Source organism: Urocitellus parryii, chromosome 14, assembly GCF_045843805.1.
Source record: "Urocitellus parryii isolate mUroPar1 chromosome 14, mUroPar1.hap1, whole genome shotgun sequence".
NCBI classification, from domain to species: Eukaryota; Metazoa; Chordata; class Mammalia; order Rodentia; family Sciuridae; genus Urocitellus; species Urocitellus parryii.
Window position 1 is genome coordinate 60,212,295 of NC_135544.1, and position 8,183 is coordinate 60,220,477.

An 8,183-nucleotide genomic window follows, 5' to 3' on the forward strand; every position below is an offset into this window, starting at 1 on the left:
CCCCCTGTCCATATCTCTCAAGGCTGGCCCTGGGAAGCAGAATGACCCAGCCATGCTGAAGCAGCAAATAAAAGTCACTGTCTGACGGATAACGTGGCTGGGGCAGTGCTGAAGCCATCGCTCCGTCCCCCTCAGTGTCACGTTCTGTGGTGGACACACTGAGTGCCTGGTCAGTGTGTCCTGAGTAGGATGGGATGGGAGCAGGTGGCAGGCAAGTGCATGGACTCCATGGGATTACATGACATGGACTGGACTCTTCCTCCGTCTCCCTTCTCTTCCTCCTCCCCCTCATTCTCCTCTTCCTCCTCCTCTCCTTAATTCTGCTTATGCTCTGTCTGCAAGTTGATCAGCAGTTCAATCTGTAATATCTGTTTTTAAAACTAAAGCAATTTCAAATTCGACAAATATATGCTAATAATTAGTCTAAAATACTCCATTTCAGACAAGATTCCTTGGCGAATGTTGCAGGGTTTAGCTGTCTCTGCTGCTCTGGTCACATTCCCCATTCAGTCTCCGGCCCTCTACGTGCCATTAGGTAAATGCAAGGCTTCAAGCCTACGTTCCATCCTAGGCCCAGAGCACACTGCAGATTGTGGAAATTCTCTGAACTTATTGGAGAAGCATTCAAATAGCACGGACCAGAGAATTTTAGGAACATCTGCCAAAATGGATATTCAGATCTGCCGTGCATTTTAAGGAGGTGAGTCTATGCATTTCCAGATGAAAGACTTTGCTCAGGGTCTTAGAAATATAAATAGGAAAAGAGAGAAAGGAAAAAGGAAAGACTTTGAGTTCATTCAACTTCCAGTAGAGATGAAAAAGGACGCGGGCAGCTCAGAGACCAGCTTCCTCCCTCGTCCTTGGCTGGTTTTGGCCAGAGGACACTTGGGTTTCCCGAGGGCAGATGCCCTTTGATGGCGGCTCGATGCTTCACAGCGTGTTTGTGTGCTCCTGACTCCAAGGTCAGGGAGAGGAAAGCAAATCCACCCTCTGTGTGGTGCATGGTGCTAGCACACTGGTCCTCAGGCCGCAGAGGTGAAGTCAAGCCTGGCTGCCACGTGGACAGCGCGCCAGCTCATGGTGCTAAGCTCCACTTGGAGAGGGAAACTGTTGGGACTGCCACTGTCCCTGACGCAGCCACCCCTGGGACCCAGGAAGGCCAGGGCAGATGCGCAGCTTTCTGACCCAAGCCAGCAGAGGTGAGCAGCAGAGGAACTGTGGTCCCCTCTGACCTCCTGGGGTCAGCTCCATTCCTAGTGTAAGTGGGGAAATGTCCTTATTTCAAGAGAAAGTCCCTGCCAGGCCCCATTTCCAGTTTCCTGCTCTTCCACAGTCCATTAATTTCACCTCCTGGTCCATAACTATTGACAGATATTTCCCATAACTGCAGATCTCACCCTTCATCCAGCTCAGCTCCAGGGAGAGCTTAGTACACCACGTCCCCCTCAGGAGCAGATGAGTCCTCGCCCCTTGAACCAAAGAGCCCGGAATCTCTGTCTCCAAGAGCCATAAAGGCTCTCATCAGGAATCATAAACTCCTTTAATTTTCTGCTTCAGGAAACAAGAGCCTCTGGTTTTGTTTTCATTCTGCTTTAGATTGAAGAGAGGAAAGCAGACTCCATCCCACCAGCCTCCTCACTTTTTAGGACACAGTAATATCCTAACAAGGAGAGTCAAAAATAGAAATCCTTGTTTTTATTGTTGTGTCCTTGGCTGGGTTTGTGCCTCTAAACCTCCTCAGGTGAAATCCTCTCCAATCCACTTTCTAACTTTACAAGAGTCAAAACTGATCTCAGAATTACTACCGCGTGGGGCCTGGCGGGAGAGGCCACCCACACACCCTGGTGAGGATGAGGCCTGGGGGCTGGAGGGGCCCCCTGGGGTCTCCACTAGCAGAGCTGAAGTGTGTCAGCTCTGCAGCTGCTCAGTCCCCTGTGCTGGCACACTGCGCCTCCTCACAGGTGCCCAGAGGGCAAAGCTGCTCTTCCTGCCCCAAAACACCTTGGGCCCAGTGTTCCCCTCCTCCAACACCCACCAGGACTCTTCCACCTCCTAATCCACCTCCTGCACCCACTGGCTTTGCCGTCCAACCCACCTTTCAGCCTCCCTGGGTCTTGTGAAGTGAGATCACCTGATGCCATTGCCCGGCTCAGAATCTCTCATTTCTCATGACCAATAAGTGAATTTGAAAATGGGGAACATCTGCCTTGCAGGAATCGAACCCACCAGAGCTTTGCTTCCATCTTTCTTCCCTGTTCTCAGTCCACAGTGGTATAAACATGCTCCTTCCCTCCCCAGGCCCTGACACAAGTTCCTTTCCTGAAGGAGGACGTCTCCAGTGTTTCCCTGAAGCGTCAGCCCCCTGCTTCAGGTCCTGGGTGAACCCGACCTGCCTCGGGTCTTGGTGTGTTGACCACCCGGGAGAACACAGCGCCCTCCCTCTTTCTGGTGACTTACTTCAGCTGACGTGATGCCTGATGCCTGTCAGAGGATGGGTCTTGTGCGCCGGGCAGGCTTGGGCCTGGATGGGCGAGTCTCAGTTCCCGTGGGTTGGCAGGCCGTGGCCCTGTGGTTGATGTGGAGCTGGGCCCTGTGGCTCCTGCTCTGGTAGCGGCTTCTGCTCTTCAGGTAGCTACCGAGTGTTGGGCTGATGTTGAAGTCACAGCAGTGAAGAGGCCAAGCAGGCGGGCTCTGTTCAGGGAAGGGCAGCTGGCAACACTTTGCAAACAAGAGACACGAGGTTTGCACAGGTTCCATGTCTCTGTTGGTGGGGAAGGTCCCATTTTGGAGGATGATTCAGTGTTTGTGGTGGTACAACACACAGTAGGCACTGCACATATCAGGTCAGCCACAGCTCCCTGAAGAGGGCAAGGCCATGCAGAGAAACGGTTTTGTTTCCCAGTTGATGAATAAACCCCCAAAGTCCCTCTGTCTCCTGGTGGAAAGCCGTGTGTGTCCCAGAATGCCCTGCTCTGCACTCTGCTGCCCGCTGCCTGAGTTCTTGGAGGACACGGAGCAAGGACAGCTCTTGGCAGTGTCTGTTTGACCATGGCAGGTCTTGCCCATGAGGCTGGCTTGCTTGAAGGTATATTTTGCTTTTAATTTTTTTTTAATTTGCTTTTAATTTTAATTTTTTCCTGGAATTCTAACTTGCAAGGCATCTGGAGGTCGTAGTTATTGACTCAAAGTGCCATCTTGCATGTGTTTAATGGAGACCCAGGCAAGTGCCGTGGTTGGGGTGGTCCTGCTGTGTGACCATCTCAAAGATTCTCATAATGCAGAAGAGAAGCCTCAACAGACGCAGAAATGGGAGTTGTTCTCTAACTGGAAATTTGGTTACAACTATGGATCATATAAAATCAGTAATATATACGCTTCTCAAAGGTGTTTTACCTTGAAATAAGTGGGCTTCCGTCTGCCAGAGCCATTTGGTATTTTCTTCCCCTTGACATCTGCAGAACGAGGCTGCAGGCCACCGTCATGCACAGTGCGTGTTATCAATTCATCTTCCACGTTGGAAAGTCTGGTGGAGTTGGAATGCCGGCTCAGACACTTCCACGGCGAGGACTGTGTTTTCTACCTGTTGCATCATCATTCTAGAAAAAGTATAAAGCTAGTGACTCAACTGGGGACCGTAAGTGCATAGGGACATTTGAGGTGAGCCCAGTGCCCTATGACCCCAGTGGGCCCTGGGAGCTACCTGCCCGTGATGGGTAGTGGAAAGTCGGCTGAGAGCTAATACGCTCAGTCACGTAAGGATTCATGGTCCTATTCTGGTAGCCAGAGTTTGAACTCTTCTACCCAACATTTATTTAAAAGACAACATTTTTGTGGAATTACTCTCAATCATATATAACAGCACAACACACATTATAAACAGTCATCCAAAACAAGTAAACAGATTTTAACAAACAAACAACTGCAACAGCCCCTTGCCCACCACCTTCCTCCCGTCGGTGCTCGCCTCTGTGACTCCTGCTATCCTGAGCCTGGTTTTCTGTATCCACACCGTCAGCCCCGGCTCTGTGGTGCACAGTTTGGCTTAACAGAAGGCTTAATCCTAATCTTTTTACCTAGTAACAAAATGGTTTAGGCCCAAAGGGAATACATTAAAAAATTATCTTTAGAGAAGACATTGCATTCAGATTGATAAAATAAATATGTAAAAATAGCAAAGAAGTTCTACAAAGAGAGAAGATAGGAGGGACCTCAGGCTTCCAGAGAAAGCAGCTTGCTGGGTGCCTGGCTGCTGGGCTTGCACTGGGCGCAGCAGCACAGGGGCTCTTGGTGCAGAAGAAGTCTTGACCCTGGATCGTGGTATTTGCACAGAGCTGTAAACTTACCCCCAGATCAGTGAATGCTACACTTAAAACTGGTGAATCACAGGGTGTGAAAAGACGTGTCATTGACGTCACTTAGAGCATCTGAAGGGTCGTCATCAAGAGTCAGGAGGAGAGGCTCCTCACAGGGCTCCTGAAGGGCGGGAGTGGCTGTGAAAGTCCCTGAGGGTCAAAGGGCTCCACCAGCAGCCACCAGCTGCCTCTGGCAGGCCCAGCTCCACCCAGGAGGACAGGAGCAGCCCGGCCCACCCCATCTGGCATGTGCTGGCCAGGCTGAGCCCCCCAGCCGCCTGGGTGCCCACCTCACAGGGCACGGCCTTGGGTGCCACGGGGCTGCCTCCCTGCATCACATGGTGCTCGGCAGCTGCCTCCCGGGCTCTTCTCCCTGTGATCTCAGCTCAGCACCGGATGGATCTCGGCACGCAGTGCTCTCAAGAAACATTCGCCAGCTTTATTTTTCAACATTTCATTTTGATTACTAGTTTAATTTATGGCATGCAGTGTGATGCTTCGCTACACGTGACAGTGGTGCAGTAGCCACAGCAGGAGAGTTGACATCTCTACCTCCTCACACATTGTTGCCACAGTTTTGATTAAAGTACAGGGGACCATATTCGTGGGCTACAGAGTGATGGCCAATATACATCTAGAATACGTATTTACCAGGTGGCAGTAATGAGCATGCCCTTCCACTACTGTGTCCACAGCCTCTAAGGCCCTCTCAGCCCCCTGTGGACTACGGAACAGGTGATGGACAGCTAGAGTCCCCCCTGTGCCGTGGAACCTCAGAACTTTTCCCCTCACCTGTGCTTTGGTTCCTATGTCCAAGCTCCGTCTCCCTGCTCCGGCTGTCCCCCAGCCTCCAGCAAGCCCTGTCCATGGGCAGCTGACTCTCCTCCATTCACGTGAGAGATGTGGGGTTCGGCTTTCTGTGTCTGACTTATCTCACTGGATGGGATATCCTCCAATTCCCTCCATATGGCTGCAAAATGACAAGATCCACTCTTTTTTTGTGGTTGAACAATATCCCATCATAGATATGTACCACCTTTCTCTTTATCCACTCACCCTTGGGTGAGCATCTAGATTGGTTCCATCTCTAGTCTGGTCCATTTTGAGTTTATTTTGCACAGGGTGAGAAGTAGCGGTCAAGTTTCAGTCTTCCTCCTGTGGCTATCCAGCTTTCTCAGCACTATTTGAAAAGGCTCCTTTCTCCAGTGGATGTTCTAGCCAACTGCTGTTTGGAGGAGGAAATAGTACATCTTGGTTTGGGTCACTGGCTGCATGGAGATAAAACAACTGCTGGAGAGGTCTCAAAACTGGGGCTGGAATTATCCAGCTATTGAGTCCAACAAATATATACTATTTCCTCCTGAAACACACACGCACGTGCGCACACGCGCACACACACACAGGCATGTATGACAGAATCTCATGTGGAAACAGGAGGAACAGAAACGAAGGAAGCTCTGCCACTCCCTGTGAACGTCCAGTCCACGCTGGGCTGAAGAGCAGACAAGGTGACTCACTTCATGGCCCTTGGAGAAGCTCCGCTAGAGTCTTGGGCCCTGTTCTGCTGGTGTCCGGAGCTAGAGCAGCCTGGGTGTTAGCCCTTCTGAAGAGCAGCCTGCGATTACAGACCCGAAAATGCAGTGAGCCACCAGCGTCCTCCTCCACGTCCGCATCCAAGCCCCTCATACTCTAAGCAGGCATCTCCCTGGACATGGTGGAATGCTGGGCCCAGAGGCAAAACAGGCCGCTCTGCCAGATGTGCTGGCCTCAACTGTCAGCAGGTGGAGCCTGCCGCAAGCCTGTCCTGTTTACACTCTGTCCAGGTGACTTCACAAAGAACAGGCCCGTAATCCGCACCTCCACCACCCAGTCCTTGACAGTCCTCCCACGGGGCTTCCACAGCTCCCTGTGATGGTTGAATTCTCCTGTGCATTGGATGAACTGGAAACTCAGCACCAGCCACCCCACAAGGCATGGTGAGCACTGTGGCGACTCCGTCAGGCCATCACAGGGGTAAACTGTGGCCCTTCCTTTAATGGCTCTGAGGCAGCAAGTCTTCATTTTTCTGGGGCGACATTGGGTAAGTCGTGTTACTTGCTTGTGAACACACACACACACCACGGCACAATGTAGAGAACTTTTTTTATTAGTGGTTGCTCTCCTTGTTGGTCAAGTAAACACAAGGATGATTTAAAATGCTCCTTTCAATAAAAGCCAGGGAGTGTAGGAGAGGGAGACGTGCATACAGCGGGTGCTCATTCCCTCTATTATGTTTGTAAGATTTAATTTTATTTAAAGACTTCTACTACTACCAGAATTTGGCTATTACTGACTTAGAAAACCTCTCATATAGTTTTTAGATATGAATTTTTGTTCACTAATAATCCTTTGAGCCAAAATGATGCCCATTAATATTGACAACATTTTATTCTATTATAGTATCCCGGGAACCGTAGCATTTGAAAGATCATACATGCCAATCAATTATAGTTAGTTAAAGTTAAGTGCAGTTATAATGGCTCATCTCTTTGTGTCCCTTGTGGGTACAGACGAAAGAGAAGTGATTTGCATGTGTAAGTGACTTTCCTTGATAGAAGAGCTCTAATAACATGGAGTTTAAAATGCTAAGATTCACTGTTAGATATCAAACATCCACGTATCAGGTGATAGAGTGGCCAGGGAAGTAGCGTTTGCTGAGGAAAGATCTCGATTTCACCGAGTTGAGCAGGCAGAGCTCAGGAGACTTCAACAATTGACTGGAGTCAGGAAATGTCAAGCTGTTTTCAGAAAATTGAGTCATTTCTCTTAAACAAGTATTAGAGCAAGGGAAAATCACCAACAACCTGGAGGGATAGTGTATTGCTATATTTAATTTGAAACTTTAAGTCTGGTAACAGCTATTGTTAAATTATCCATAGCTAACCGGTCTTAAGCTGGAATAGACAATTACACATGCTCTGGACTATTAGCTGGTTCATATTTTGGGTGTTTGCTAATTAGGTCTTTCCTAAACTATTCATTTGCGTTGGCTGTTTTTTCTGGTGCATTCTAATGTAAATTTTTATCTTTTCCTTTTTGGGGGGTTTTACTCTTGTGCAGTGATTTAAGGATGTTGACTTGACAATACGTAATCCATTGCCATCGCTGCAGAGACCTCCTCTTAGGAAGAAGGGGAACCACAGAGCAGGACGGGAGGCCTCCCTGGGCCGCCTGAACCTCTGGCCACTGCTCTTCCAGACTGTGGATACAGAGCGTTTCCTCCTGGTGTTAGAGCCGCAAGCCAACCACGCAGTTCACCCCACTGTTTCAACCTCGACGGTCAGGCAGAAGTAGGCCTGCAGATGCTCCACAGTCAACTTACCTTCGTCCCCCGGCCCCACACTGTGCTCCTCAGGAAGAAGTCGCTGTGCACAGCCGGCCCTCAGGAGCCAGGAGCTGCAATCCCCGCGTTGGGGCAGAGTCCCCACAGAAGTATTGGGATCCCACTACTCGGGGCCTTGCCTCTTTCTCCTGACTGTTCATGCATCAGTATTTACATCACTGCAAATGTGTGCACTCTGGGTGTCTGTGGGTGTGACTTTACACTTGGAGTCTTTCCTTTGGGTTCCAATGGTCCCCTCTCTGTCCACTGGGAGCCCGGTTAGTTTTCAAGTCTCACAAGCTTCACAGATTCATCTTGCCCTTTACCAGCCAGGACACCTCCCTGCAGAACAGTCTCACTGCCCTAGAAACTTCTCAGCCATCCCTCCTTATCCCCCCTTCCTCCTCCCAGCTCCTGGAAACCATTAGGCCTCCCGTGTCGCTAGCTGGACATTTTCAGAAGGCCTTGAA